Raw genomic sequence first — 15619 nt, 5'->3', positions numbered from 1 at the left:
TCTCTCCAAAAGATAAGGCCTCCAATGTTGAATTGCTAACACTACAGCCATTAACTCTTTTTCATAAGCTGATTTAGATAAGTTCCTGACTCCTAAAGCCTTGCTAAATTAAGCAACTGGTCTTTTGTCTTGCATTAAGATAGCCCCTATTCCTGTGCCTGAAGCGTCACATTCAATAACGAAATTTTTTGAAAAATCTGGTAGTGCTAACAATGGTGCCGTAGTAAGCTTCTGTTTGAAAGTATCAAAAGCTAACTGAGCCTCTTTATTCCATTTAAAATCATCCTTCTTAGTCAATTCTGTCAAGGGTTTGGCAAGCTTTCCATAATCCTTGATGAACTTCCTATAATATCCTGTGAGCCCCAAAAATCCTCTAACTCCTTTAACATTCTTAGGTTGTGCCCAATGAAGCACACCAACCACTTTACTGGGATCAACAGCCACTCCATTCCCTGTTATCACATGACCTAAATACTCCACTGAATGCTGAGCAAAGCTGCACTTCTTTTTGTTTACCACCAAACTATGAACAAACAGCAACTCCAACACCTCTTTAAGATGCTTCATATGAGAATTCCACTCTTGGCTATAAATCAGAACGTCGTCAAAAAACACCAAGACACTTTTTCTAAGCAGAGATATGAACACATTATTCGTGAGATCTTGGAATGTTGATGGGGCATTTGTTAACCCGAAAGGCATCACAAGGAACTCGTAGTGTCCCTCGTGAGCCCTAAATGCGGTTTTCTCAATATCAGAATCCTTCACCCTTACTTGATGGTAACCCGATTTAAGATCCAATTTAGTAAAAGAATTTAGCTCCATGTAATTCGTCTAATAATTCTTCAATAACAGGGATAGGAAATTTGTCCGGAATGGTTACCTTATTAAGCGCTCTGTAATCAACACACATTCTCCATGTGTTGTCCTTCTTCTTCACCAAAATAATGGGGCTAGAAAACGAGCTGGTACTGGGTCGAATGATCCCTGCATCTAACATCTCTTTGACTTGCCTTTCAATCTCATTTTTGTGGTGATGGGGATAACGATATGGACGCACATTTACTGCTCCATGTCTGTCGATGAGATTGATGGCGTGTTCCTTCTCCCTTCATGGAGGTAGGCTCCAGGGCGTTTGGAAAATGTGAGCGTACTTACCTAACACCTCCTCCAACTCCTGGTGTTGGTGTTCTGACAACACAGATTCGCAAATTGTTTGGAAAACGTTTGCGTACTCACCCATCACCCCCTCCCAACTTCGGTTTTGGGCTTTCTGACTTAACGAATTCACAAACCACCTTAGGCTCGACCCCCTTAATTCTCCACACCTCTCTTTCCTTCTTGGGCTTGGGCTTTTCTAAGACACTTTGTAATGCAACTATGAACTTTTTGCACCCCTCCTTACTTCCAAGCGTTACCCATTTCCCTTGCTCCCAAAAACTCATAATATGTTGCTTCCAATTAATAATGGTGTCTCCCAAAGTTTTTCACCATTTGTGAAAACTGAATATATTATTATATTTCAAGTTATGAATAATTTACAATCACTAATGTGTTTATATAGGCTATTCTAACCTAATTAGCTCATGGGCCGAATACAAATTACTAATAGAAGATTACTCCTTATAATAGAATATTTACTATTTATTTACAACACTCCCCCTCAAGCTGGTGAATGAATATTTATCATTCCCAACTTGGAAACAATTCTTTCAAGGTTATTGCCGTTCAGTCCCTTAGTTAGAAGATCTGCAAGGTTGCCTTGGGAAGAGACATATGGAGTGCAAATTAGACCACTATCTAATTTTTCTTTGATGAAGTGTCGGTCAACTTCAATATGTTTGGTCCTATCATGTTGCACTGGATTATGAGCTATGCTAATAGCAGATTTATTATCACAATAGAGTTTCATTGGTTCATCACTCTTTATCCTCAAGTCTTCCAAGATGCTTTTCAGCCATGGTAATTCACATATACCTTGTGACATTGCCCTGAACTCTGCTTCAACACTAGATCTGGATACCACGCTTTGTTTTTTACTCTTCCAAGTCACAAGATTTCCACCTAAAAAAGTGCAATATCCTGTAGTTGATCTCCTATCCACAATTGGCCATGCATAGTCAACATCAGTATATGCTTCAAGTCCCACACTTCCATTTCGTTCGAACAAAATTCCTCTACCTGGAGTTCCTTTCAAATATTGAACAATTCGGAGTGTAGCTTGTAGATGAATCTCCTTTGGTTGGTGCATGAATTGGCTGACCAAGCTTACAGCAAAAGTAACATCAGGTCTAGTATGTGATAAATATATTAGTTTGCCGACCAATCTTTGATACATTTCCTTATTAAATGCAACATCTTCTTCTGCATTCCCCAACTTTATATTTGGATCAATTAGTGTACATGCAGGCTTGCATGCTGTCTTGCCAGTCTCTTGCAAAAGGTCGGTAATGTATTTTTGTTGGGATATGAAAATTCCTTTCTTAGAGTGATCCACTTCTATTCCCAAAAAAATACTTCAATTTTCTCAAGGTCTTAATCTCAAATTCCTTGGCTAAGTGTTGACTTAACATTTGCTACTCCTCTTCATCATCGCCTGTTACGATAATGTCGTCCACATACACCAATAACACTATGACTCCCCCTGACTCAGAGTGTTTAACAAATAAAGTATGGTCTCCTTGACTTTGTTTGAAGCCCAAACCAACCATAACTTTAGTGAATCTTCCAAACCAAGCTCGTGGTGATTGCTTTAGTCCATATAAAGCCTTTTTTAACTTACACACGATGTTGGCAGCAATATCTTCACGATATCCAGGGGGTACATCCATGTAGATCTCTTCTTCAAGTTCTCCATGAAGGAAAGCATTTTTTACATCAAATTGCTGCAAGTTCCAATTGTAATTAGCTGTTAAAGATAATATCACCCTAACAGTATTTATTATTGCAACCGGAGCAAATGTCTCTTGAGTAATATATTCCATAAGTCTGAGTGAACCCTTTGGCTACCAATCTTGCCTTATACCTCTCAATAGATCCATCAGCCTTGTATTTTACAGTGCATACCCATTTGCACCCTACAGGTTTCTTTCCATTTGGTAGAGACACCAATTCCCAAGTATTGTTCTTATCAAGTGCCTCTATTTCCAAATCCATGGCTTGTTTCCATTTCCTGTCAGATAATGCCTCAGACAAGGAAGTAGGTATTGTGGTAGTGTTTAGACTTGTGAGGAAGGCTTTATGGGTAGTTGATAATTGTTCAAAGCATAAGTAATTGGATAGAGGGTAAAGTGGCTTGTTGGTGCAGGTTCTAGTTTCTTTCCTATGGGCAATTGGGAGATGCGAGTCTTTAGAGTGTATTGGTGTTACTTCTCTTGATTTTGGTTTTTTATGTTTTATCGGGTTGGGTTCTTGTAAGGTTGAGCTAGATTCTGGTACCTGAATAGGAGAAAATTCGGAAATTGAATCACTAGATTTTGAAGGGTCAAAGAAAGTTTCTTCATGTAATGTTGGATTGGATTCATGGATATGAGTAGATTCAGGAATGATATTCTTTTTCCTTGTGTATACTAAATTCTTCCCATATCTTACATCAACACCAACATTTCCATCTTTTTCGGAATCAATTTCAGTCTCAACATTGTCACCTCTAGTTTCAACATTTTTAGGATCAATTTCAGTCTCAACATTGTCACTTCTAGTTTCAGCCTCAACTTCTGGTCCGAGATTAAGGTCAGGAAGTATAAGAGACTCATCTTCCTTACTTGTGCTCTCCCCGTGAAGATGAGTTTGAGCGAAGTAACTTTCTTGTTCATGAAAGGTGACATCTCGAGAGACAAAGAATTTATTAGACGGTGGATGATAACATTTGTAACCTTATCCGAAGCAGAATCCAGTATCCAATATTGGTTATAGGGTTTATCCGAAGCATTAAATCCAACAGAAAATTGTGACTTACCAAGAGAAAGTGGAAATGGAAATATACCTGAATATGCCAGAGAAGTTGTAACCGTTGTTGGTGTCTCCAATTCACTAAGAAAAGATTTCAACATCTTTATTTCATCTTGGTTGAGTGGAACAAATCCTTTTTTTGACATATTGACCGATGTCATGTGATTGTCTTAATAAGGAGAACAAAATAGCAAAAAAGCCATGTTTTTTTTTTTTGAATGAACAATGACGCAGGAACAGTACTGCTATGAACAGTACGAGTGTGAACAGGGTCGTGGATGAACAGTACCACGTGAACAGTGATTTCACAATTGTTTACTGAAACTGCAATAAAGGCAGTAGTAACAAATCATAATCCTGCAATGAAGGCATATGACCGCAATGAAGGCGGCTAGGGTTTATGCGGAAGCAAGGCCCTCAAAGAACGAGAGCTCTGATACCATGTGAAATCTGAATATATTATTATATTTCAAGTTATGAATAATTTACAATCACTAATGTGTTTATATAGGCTATTCTAACCTAATGGGCTCATGGGCCGAATACAAATTACTAATAGAAGATTACTCCTAATAATAGAATATTTACTATTTATTTACAACACCATTCAACACCCAACACCACATTAATTCCTCCTAATTCAAATAATTGTAGATTTGGACTTAGTTTGTAATCTCCAATGTACATTTCTAACTCTTTGCCACCTCCCTTGTGCTTCTATTTGGACCCCATTCCCTAATTTGACCCTCATTTGCTGGGTTTGTTCAATGGGCCAGTCCATGTGATGCACTAGACTTTGGGAAATAAGCTTTCTCTCCCGACCCCCGTGATTCTTTTATACCCCCAATATTCCAATTTTTTCCCTACAGAAAAATTCGGTTCGTAGAAATCGAATTTTTTATAGTGTAAATTCAGAGTAAATTTCGGTTTTTAGAAACTAAAATTTGTTTTCAAGGCAAAAAAAAACTTCGGTTTCTACAAACCGAAGTTTTTTCAAGGGTAAAATTGGAAATTCATGGGGTATTAAAGAAACACGGGGGGTAGGGAGAGAAAACTATCCACCAGAATTAGGAGCTCTACCCCCTTGATTGTGCCTTGAAATTTCATGGTTTGGTGATTTTCATGGGCTATATGATGCAAGTCCAACATGCTCATCTCCTTGCTTCTCCATCCTCCTCACATTCATCATCCACCACTAATACTCTAAGATGTTTGTCTGGGCATTGGTGGGTAGGATGAAAAGGATCACCACATTTAAAACACAGCCCTTTCTTCCTTCGCTCCATAAGTTCATTGTAAGAGAGATGTGTAAACCCTCTGTCACGAGGCCCACCACATCTCCTATTATTATGGGCCTGTTTGTCAACATTTGACCCATTCTTCACACCATTGTTTGCACCCCTTCTTTACTTTTTATCATAACCCAATCTGACCCACCTTTATTTCTTGTCCGATAAGGCCCATTTTTACGCCCACTTATCCATTTCACCTCCTTCTCCACAGCACACGTTACTTGAAGTAACTTGGTCCTGCTCATTTCTCCCATGGTCGCCAAGCTCCGAACCTTCCCCCTTATTTCAGATTTCAGTCCATGAAGAAAATAACCACGAAATTGTTTTTCCGGTAACCGTGGAATTTGAGCAACTAAATACTCAAACTCTGTGATGTAATCCTCTACTGTTCCCGTTTATTTCAACTCTGTAAGTTGCTCGTAAACATCACCGTCGTTGTGACCCCCATACCTCTCCAGTAATGCTTCCTTCAACGCTTCCCAAGTCAATCCTTCTTCTCCAACTATCGAGTTAAAGAAATGGATTGTGGGTCCTTCTATACACAACTGAGTTAAATCGACCTTTACTTTCGACGTAGTGTTTTGTACACGGAAATAAACTTCAGCTCGTGAGATCCAACTGGAGGGGTCTTCTCCGTCGAACGAAGGAAGCTCCACCTTCGCGGAGTGATGGAATTCACTCAACGTATCCGCTCGTGACCCGTTTGATGCTTCTCCGACTTCATTCTCTGTCACATCAATGATTTTCCAATACACTTCTCCAACATCGCCATCTGACTAGCCTGATTCGCCTTCGCCTCTTCATGGAAACTCTCCAAGGAATATCGAACTACCGAGATCTCTCCTTCCAGCGCGTTCTGATAGAAACATGGATCAAAAGATGGGCCTTGAAGCTGAGCCCAAACCAAAGAAAGAAAAGGGAATTAGGAATGATGAGGTGGACAAGTGATGATGTGCATGAGAGTGGGTGCTATAAAGGTGGTGTCAGTGAGGGAATAATATTCATTCAGAATTGGTTATTTTGTGGGGTCACTTTGTGACTTAGGGAGCACTTTGTTGCTTTTAGGGCTATTAGCATCTTGCTGATAGTTTGTTACCAGTTTGTTATGCTATTTTCTCTTTGTAATTGCAGAGTACCATTAATACAAACTCTATTTTCCTATTTCATTACTATATATTTCACTGTTTGATTCCATAATTCTTACACAAACTCATCAATTGGTCCGACCTACCGGATCCGACGGAGAGGGAGAGCCGATGGAGGACGTTTGGATTATGAAGAAACAATTACCCGATTTTATGGGAACCGATCCTGTTGGGTGGATCGCTGCGGCCGAAAGGTTCTTTGAAAAGAATGAAGTTCCTTCTCGCGATAAGCTTCAGTGGGCTTTTATGAGCATGGAGGATAAACAAGCGATGCTGTGGTTTTATAATTGGTGTGAAGAGAACCCAGATGCAGATTGGAAAACATTTTCCATGGCTATGATTAGACAATTTGGAGCAGAGTACTTGACAGAAGAAACACACGATGAGCCAAAGTTGAAGATGATTGAGGCATTCACTGATGACCGAGAAGAAATTCGCATCAAAGAAACTGATCGTGAATCTGAAACGATGGTGACTGTGATCCCAGAAAGGTTAGAAACAACTGAGAAGGAGCAAAAGATGAATGAGTCACGATCCACCTTCACGTTGGAAGATCGAACTCTGTTGAACGAGAAACAAATGGCTTGTGACGCGACGATGGTTCCACCACCTCCGCCGAACTCCATTAATCCTTTGATTGCGATTTCACAGCGTGTACGACCACCGTCGAGACTACCAAAGTTGAACAACCATCACCATGGGATGCCACGACCTCCGTCGAAACCGCCAGACGCCGGTAAACCTGCGACGTTACTACAACAACAAGTTTCACCATTCAAGCCTCTGGAAAAGTTGGACAACACTCAGTGTGTGGTGGCCCGTCCACAACCGGAGATGATGACGGCCATTATACTTGTGACGGCGGCAAATTCGATCTCAGGTGAGTGGATGCGTTTCATGTCTCCGTTGGTTGGGAAGGATCTAGAAACATTATGGGTAAAATGGGTAATATATGCAGTGGATATTTCCTTAAACTTAATGGGCAATATGCATAAATCTGTACCGTTCATTTTGCACAACAATAGAGTGGTACAAGTGTCTTCATCAGGTCAGCATACATCCTCTCTCCTCTCCCACATGTCACACAATAAACACTATTTACCACTTGATCTACATCATGTTAACATAATTGCAATCCACGTGTTTCCTTTAATTGGTGGGTTGGTTATCTTTTTTATCCTAATGAGCCAGGCCCAATACAGTAAAGAGAGTGCACTTTGGGTAAATTTTGAGTGGGATATACTTTCAAAAACAAATTTCTTAAAGGAAGAATTTGTGTTAGCAAATTCATTCGTTGATGTTCAGGTACGAGCGAGTGAAAATGGTGTATGTCATAATAACTTCTTCACATTAACTGATATCTCAATCCTTGCATCCTTCATTGATATTTCCCCTCAATATCCTGGAGTTTTTGATTCACCTGTCCCATTAAGCTATCAGTTCAGTTTAATGTTTGAGTTGAATCCTTATTGGCTTTCAGATGCAAAGGGGGTGAATATCATTAGTCCAAATAAGGAGAGAATTGTTGATTTATATGGATATCATTGTATGTACTTTATGGGTATAGGTATTCATGAAGTGAATCATCTTGTTTACGGAATCCACACATATGCTTTTAGAAGTGGCGGAGTTATACCATTGATTATAAGGATAGTAGCTGCATCAGATAGATTCTCATGTCTCTGTTGGAGCAAATTTGCAATATTTCTTTTCATGAATCCCTTGGAAAAATTGAGGGAGTATATGTCAGTCTTGGAAGTGGAGGAATATACAAGGTTAGTTATTATAATTCATCACATGATGCAGCCAAGTGTGGATAGATATAATAATGGGAATGAGATAAATGTGTGTTTATGGAGTTCTTTGGCCGATAGAAATGATTTGTTACCAACTACTTTGATTGAAATGCTTATGCAATCTTGGAATTTGGAAGGAATGAAGGTTGGGTTTGCCTTAGGAATTATGGGTAGCCATGCATTCATACAATGGGATCCAGGAGAACTCATGATTCTTATTGAAACTACAATAAAGTCATCAACAATGGTAATATCTTGGGATCCAGGGAAGTTCAATACTCTTATGACCAAAAATGCTTATCAATGTTGCTTGAGAAGTGCTCTTCCACTTCCAATCTATGATTTGCTTAATTTAGTATATGACAGAGGAAAGGTTTGGCGCAAAAGCATTTGGGTGCTGATTATGTTGGTATATGATAGAGGAAAGTTTTGGTCTTCAAGCATTTGGGTACAAATCAGGTTCAACCTTAGTATCTTCAATGACTTGATCTCTATGTATTTCTCAAGTGAATTGGCGGATCACCTAGCAGCAAGAAGAGTAATAGAAACCTCTCCCAACCTTGAGGACAAGGTTGTTTTTATGGGGGTGGTATTGATAGAAACATGGATCAAAATATGGGCCTTGAAGCTGAGCCCAAACCAAAGAAAGGAAAGGGAATTAGGAATGATGAGGTGGACAAGTGATGATGTGCATGAGAGTGGGTGCTATAAAGGTGGTGTCAGTGAGGGAATAATATTCATTCAGAATTGGTTATTTTGTGGGGTCACTTTATGACTTAGGGAGCATTTTGTTGCTTTTGGGGCTATTAGCATCTTGCTGATAGTTTGTTACCAGTTTGTTATGCTATTTTCTCTTTGTAATTGCAGAGTACCATTAATACAAACTCTATTTTCCTATTTCATTACTATATGTTGGCTTAACTACACATTTGGTCCCTTACGTTTATTTTAGGTTTCAATTTGGTCCCTTACGTTTAAAAAGTATCAATTTGGTCCCTTACGTTTATTTTAGGTTTCAAGTTAGTCCTTTCCGTTAGTTTTGTCACTAACACCGTTTGAACAGTACACGTGTCAGCATGTCAAAGTGCCACGTGTCAGTCCACGTATGCAAATTGACTGCCACATGTGACAAAATTGACGGAAAGGACTAACTTGAAACCTAAAATAAACGTAAAATAAACGTAAGGGACCAAATTGATACTTTTTAAACGTAAGGGACCAAATTGAAACCTAAAATAAACGTAAGGGACCAAATGTATAGTTAAGCCTTAGCCCTATATGTTTCACTTTTTGATTCCATAATTCTTACACAAACTCATCAATTTGGTCCGACCTGCCGGATCAATCCATGTTTTGATCCATCTTTTGATCCATGTTTCTATCACGTTCACCCTCGCTTCCATTCTAGTAAAAGCTGCTATGGTGACTTTCTTACCTCCGTCGACAATCCGGTACGTCGGACCACTTGATACAAACCAAAATTCACAGATAACAAATAAAACAGTAATATGGAATAGAATTTCCAAATCTGACACAAGGTCACACCCCTATAGGAAGTTAATATAACCTCATACCCTTTCTCAAATATTAGCACAATCTGAGATAATTCTTATGTTCCTCTTTCCCCTCCTTATATCATGGAATTTGGTGGAGTGCTCTCCCTTACTCCTAGACACGTCACAATCTTCTAACAACCTTAGCCACTAAAGACTTTTTTGCCCTTCCTTCTAGAATATACCAACCAAGGTTTGACCCTACTAGTCACTGAATGAATTAATTGATGATGTGGTAAATCATTGGTTTGGGTCCTATCAGGAATATACAATGTATATATACAAATACATGAGTCACCAAAGAGGAAATAAGTATCAGTCATAAAACCATAATATGCTTGTCATAAATATAGAATATCTCAACACTCCCCCTCAAGGTGGTGCGTATATATCATATGCATCCATCTTGTCACATATGTAGCTTATCCGAGGATTCCGTAGAGATTTAGTAAAGATATCAGCAAGTTGATCTCTAGAGTTGACAAAAGAAGTTTTTATAATTCCGGTGAGTATATTTTCTCTAAGAAAGTGACAATCAACTTCTAATATGCTTTGTCCTCTCATGAAAAACTGGATTGGAGGAGAGGTGCAAAGCTGATTGGTTATCACAAACTAGTTCCATCGGGCCAATTTCACAAAAATGAAGTTCCTGCAACAAGTGTTTTAACCACAAAAGCTCACATATGGCATGAGCCATAGGCCTCTATACTCGATCTAGCAACTACAGTTTGTTTTTTGTTTTTCCATGAAATCAAATTTCCACCTGTGAAAACACGATAACCTGATGTAGATCGTATTGCCTCTATCAGTAAAAACAAACCCTTTTCCGGGCGATCCTTTGACGTACTTGATTATCCGAATAACTGCATTCCAATGACTGTCACAAGGAGAGTTAAGGATCTGACTTACTACAATGACTGGAAAAGATATGTCAGGTCTGGTCATGGTGAGATAATTCAATTTTCCCACAAGTCTCCGGTATTTACCTGGATCAGCTGCCCCTGATCAGGAAGGAACTTTACATTAGGGTCCATAGGAACAGGTTTGCAATCCGTAAGAGCATACTTCCTTTGGGAGATAGCAATACCAAACTTTAATTGAGCTACCTCAATCCCAAGAAAGTAACGAAGAGGACCTAAGTCCTTAGTCTGAAAGTTTTGAAATAGGTGTTATTTTAGAGCCTTGATACCTTCATTGTCATCACCTGTAGATAAATTTATTTGATGATGAGCATTTAGAAAAAATGGAGTGATCAGCCTCGCATCGGATCATCCCAAATTGTTGCAAGACTTTGCTAAATCTTCCAAACCATGCCCGAGGTGATTGTTTCAATCCATACAAAGACTTATGCAATTTGCATACGAGATTACACTCCCCCCGAGCAACAAACCCAAGAGGTTGCTCTATATAAATCTCCTCCTCCAAGTCACCATGTAAGAATGCATTCTTGATATCCAACTTAAATAAAGGCCAATGTTTCATTGCAGCCATGGCCAAAAAAAGACGAACAGATGCCATCTTTGCAACTAGGGAAAAAGTACCACTGTAATCTTGACCATGAACTTAAGTGTATTCCTTTGCCACTAGGCGAGCTTTCAATCGATCTATTTGACCATCCGGGCCCACCTTAACATTAAATAACCACCACCTGCAACCAACAATAGATTTCCCAGACGGGAGTGAGACATGCTCCCAAGTGCCATTAGAGTCTAGTACTGACATTTTCATCAAGTATGGCCTGCTTCCACCCTAGATGTTATAATGCTTCCTGAATAGTCTTATGAATAGAAACATATGAAAGTGCATAAACAAAAGTGAAATTCTTGGCACACAGTAGACATGTGTTGAGCTAAGTGTATCAACACTTGTCTGTTACACATTAGACAGGTGTTGAGCAAAGTGTGTCAACACTTGTCTGCACGCATAACACAAATAAATATGACAAGAAAATAAATAAACAAGTAGAGTTGTTAACCCAATTCAGTGCAACGTCACCTACTCTGGGGATACCAATCCAGGAATGAATCCACTATAATAACTCTAGTTCAAAGCCCTCAGCAAACACCTCGGTTTAAGACTTATCACCTAGACATTACCCGCGCTAATTCTACCTAGGAACTCCTAGATATGAGACCCCGTCCCAATTCCCTCTAACAACACAGACAGTGTTGTTATCAATACAATGAGAACCGATGGTGGAGACACCCTCCTATGAAACTAAGATTCACACACGACTCTAGAACTAACTCCGTACTTCAAAGCTTAGGAGAAGTTCACAATTACAACTCAATAAACTCAGGTCCTAAGCTTGCATCAATGAGATATAAGAAAGACTCACAATTAACACTCTAAAACCCTAAGAACACACGCTTTGTAATACCACGGTTTTAGATGCTCAAAACCATATGCTTGTCTTCCTATTTATAGCAGCGAAATAGCTTGGGCTTTAAGTCAGAATTAGGTTTTCAAAACCTTGCGGCAGCAGCAGATATATTTTTGAATCAAATAGTATATTTTCTTAAGTTATTACATTCCTTTAGAAAATAGAACTAGGGTTCGGCTGCCTTCAGAAACTAATAGACCACGTGCGTCTTGTTGTATAAGTAACAACAAAATAATTCTTCAAACAAATCTTCAAAAGATTGAATATAAAATAATAACTCTAGCTGGCGCGCAGTCAGATCACACATGTGTTGTTCCAATGTGTACGTACATCTGTCTCAACACTTGATGTATGCACATATATCTCAACACTTTGGCTAAATGATGTTTTTGCAAAATGTAGCCAACATACAAAAACCCAACAAAAAGCACAATATGTGGGTGATAAACAATGCTATGAAAGGAAATTATAGATATGTTGAGGGTTACAGGTTGAACGATTACCTTTGCGGATGACAATGGGCAAATCAGGAGCCAAAGCAGGGATGGATACACTTGGAGCAGGAGCTGAATCATGTGGTTTAACCCTTTTCTCATAGGTGATTCCATATCGGTTGAAAGGTGGTGGAGACTCGATTGATGACGATGTATCTAGAACTTCTGGAGACACAAATGACAGAGGAGTAGACTCAACATTTTCAAAATAAGGAATAGGCAGAACCTGATCTAGGTCAGGTGTAGGATCCTTTGAGTTGGCAAATATGGTATGTCCTCAAAGAATGTAACATCTGCAGAGGTGTAGAAACGATGTGTAGAGGGATAGTAACACCGATATCCCATTGGCAGTACGCAAAATGCGAATTGTTTTTTACCAAACTGAGTCATAATTTCAGAACAATAATTCTTAAAAATATCCAATACATCTTGAGAAATCATCAATAAAGGTGACATAATACTTATATCCTAAGGTAGAAGGGACGCGACTAGGACCCCAAACATCATAATGAATAACATCAAAAGGAGACATGCTTCCCTAACTGACAAGACTCGCACTGTAAGGACTCTAACTGCGGAAGACCAGACACCATTTTCTTCAATTTTGATAGACTCGGATTGTAACACCCAAATCCATTATTTATATAATTCTACCTTTAGTAAAAAAATCTTTTTCAAAATACGCAACGGAAAATCACAATTTAATTTATAGAATATCGGTTCGAGTATTACATTCTTCAACCAAAATAATACTAATGTAGTTAATTTGTAAAAATGCTTGTTTATACAAATCTTTAAATCAAATAATGTATTTATTGATTATACAAAACAACCTAGACAATAAACTTTATATACAATATAAAACTCTTTTCCCGTGTCACAATCAGAGAGTTTCACCGAAGACTCGACATCGATATACACAAAACCTGTGAATTTGGACCCCCAAAGGTCCAGCACATAACACATAAAAGAGAGTTAGATAACATACTCAAAATATACAAGTGTAAGTAAATGATACTTAAACACTTCACCACAATTCATGCATATTCATAATCATAAATATACATCATCATCATCTCACATCAATTAGGAGTTACAACATAATTGTAAACATACATCATCAATCTCATTTAATTATAAGCTACAAGAAGTTATAATCAAATATCAATCATAGTCCACAAACATCAAACATTTCCAATTATGTGTCACATATCATTTATCACCAAAATGTACACATAGCCTAATGCATTCTGATGCCACAATCTTCATGCTATGTCCCTAGACATATCTAATGCATGTGGTACCATCGTCTTTATTAGAGTATCTCACCTCTAATATTCGTCTTTATCGCATAAATATAATCCGATATCCGTCTTTATTGGAATATCCAATATACATCAACAATTCATGAATGCATGTATGTAATTCATGAATTTACACTCACACAATTAGCATTTTGCTCGTCATTTATAATGTGGAACACTATCCAACATTTCGTCTTTATTAAGATAACACTATACCTTAGTATCCTTCTTTAATAGAATAACATAATTCTAATATCCTTCTTTATTAAGTTGATTAACACCTTAATATACTTCTTTGACATTTTAACAAACATCATCAACACAATCAACAACAATTATATTCCACAAATATAATCAACAATTCATCAACACATCATCACAATACAATTAATCATGGTTATAAACACTTAATTGTATGTTAGAATACCCTAATCACATGTTACAAGTGTCCTAATGCACTTAAAACAATTAACAAAAAGTTGCAGTCCCAGTGCTGCTCGCTGAGCGAGCCCGTGGCGAGTAGTGGCGAACCATACCGGTGTAATATTGGCTCCTGGCGAGAAGCAGCGAGCAGACGGTCGCCACCCGTTCACTGAGCGAGGGCCTCCTGACAGGCCTGCTCTAAATCGCTATTTTGATCGTAAAATCACCCAAAAATCCATAGTTTGATGTTCCAGACCCAAAATGAGTTCATATTCAAGTGCAATAAACATATCTAGACACAAAAAGACGGTTCATTTTACCGATTTACCATTTTTACTACGAAAAAAATAGAGATTTACCATTTTTAGCTCAAAAGCTCAAGAACACAACAACTCATTCAAAACATAACAAATTCCCACTTTTAACCCACAAAATCGTTTGTATAACATGTTAAGAGTGTAATATACATGTTTTAATCAATAGATTTCACTTTTGTTTAGAAAAGATCCCTCAACCCAAAACGAAAATGGAGTGGAGAAAGTTCGGGTACGGAGAAATCAACATTCTCCCCTTTCTCGAGTCACTGACGAATATGAAATCTACTCTCTTGCCTTATATCGACGAACTCACGAACTTTGCTCTTGGATCTCTAGATTTCTCTCTTGCCCTAGCTCTCCTCAAGCTCTCCCTTCTCTCTTCCTCCTTCACAATGTTGAGAAAATGAGTTTCTCTCTCTAACAAGGCCATAAGTAACGCCCCCCACACATGAGACAAGGCCCATTGGGCTTCAAGCCCAATTGCTCGACCCAACTCGCGTTAGCTCTCACAAACTCGCGCGTTAACTTAAGTGCTCGATAAATAACTTAAAGTTACTATCTTACTTAAAAACCACGTCACCAAATAATTAAACACTTAAATAACGAATAATAAATTTGGGTCGTTACACGGATGACCTAAACGGCGATGTAGAAGCTCAGGAGATTCAGCTGCAACACATATAGTAGTGGTGGAAGGCTGGAGATAGTAAAGACCACGAGATTCTGTCCCGTACTCTGGTCCTGTATCAAGAAAGAATCAGAAGTAAAGGTTATGGAACAGTTTAAGTAACACGTTAATTGACTTATAGAAATCAAATTGAAGGGACAATTAGGAACCAATAAAACAAAACTCAAAGAGAGTGAGGAAATAGGTGAAACTTGTCCAACACCAGTTGCTTCAACTTTAGACCCATCAGCAACAGTGAAATAATGTGGATATACAATGTGGTATATCCACATT

The 15619-nt window shown here is 38.5% G+C and overlaps 1 protein-coding gene across 1 annotated transcript in view; it reads left to right on the top strand.

Moving 5' to 3' along the window:
- Positions 1 to 15619, top strand: part of LOC123923883 (sorbitol dehydrogenase-like) — a 29197-nt gene that overhangs the window by 12572 nt on the left and 1006 nt on the right. The window lies entirely within an intron of this gene.

This window comes from Trifolium pratense, linkage group LG4 (assembly GCF_020283565.1).
Source record: "Trifolium pratense cultivar HEN17-A07 linkage group LG4, ARS_RC_1.1, whole genome shotgun sequence".
NCBI classification, from domain to species: Eukaryota; Viridiplantae; Streptophyta; class Magnoliopsida; order Fabales; family Fabaceae; genus Trifolium; species Trifolium pratense.
The sequence above is the reverse complement of the archived record's forward strand: the minus strand, read 5'-3'. Positions and strand labels throughout refer to the sequence as shown.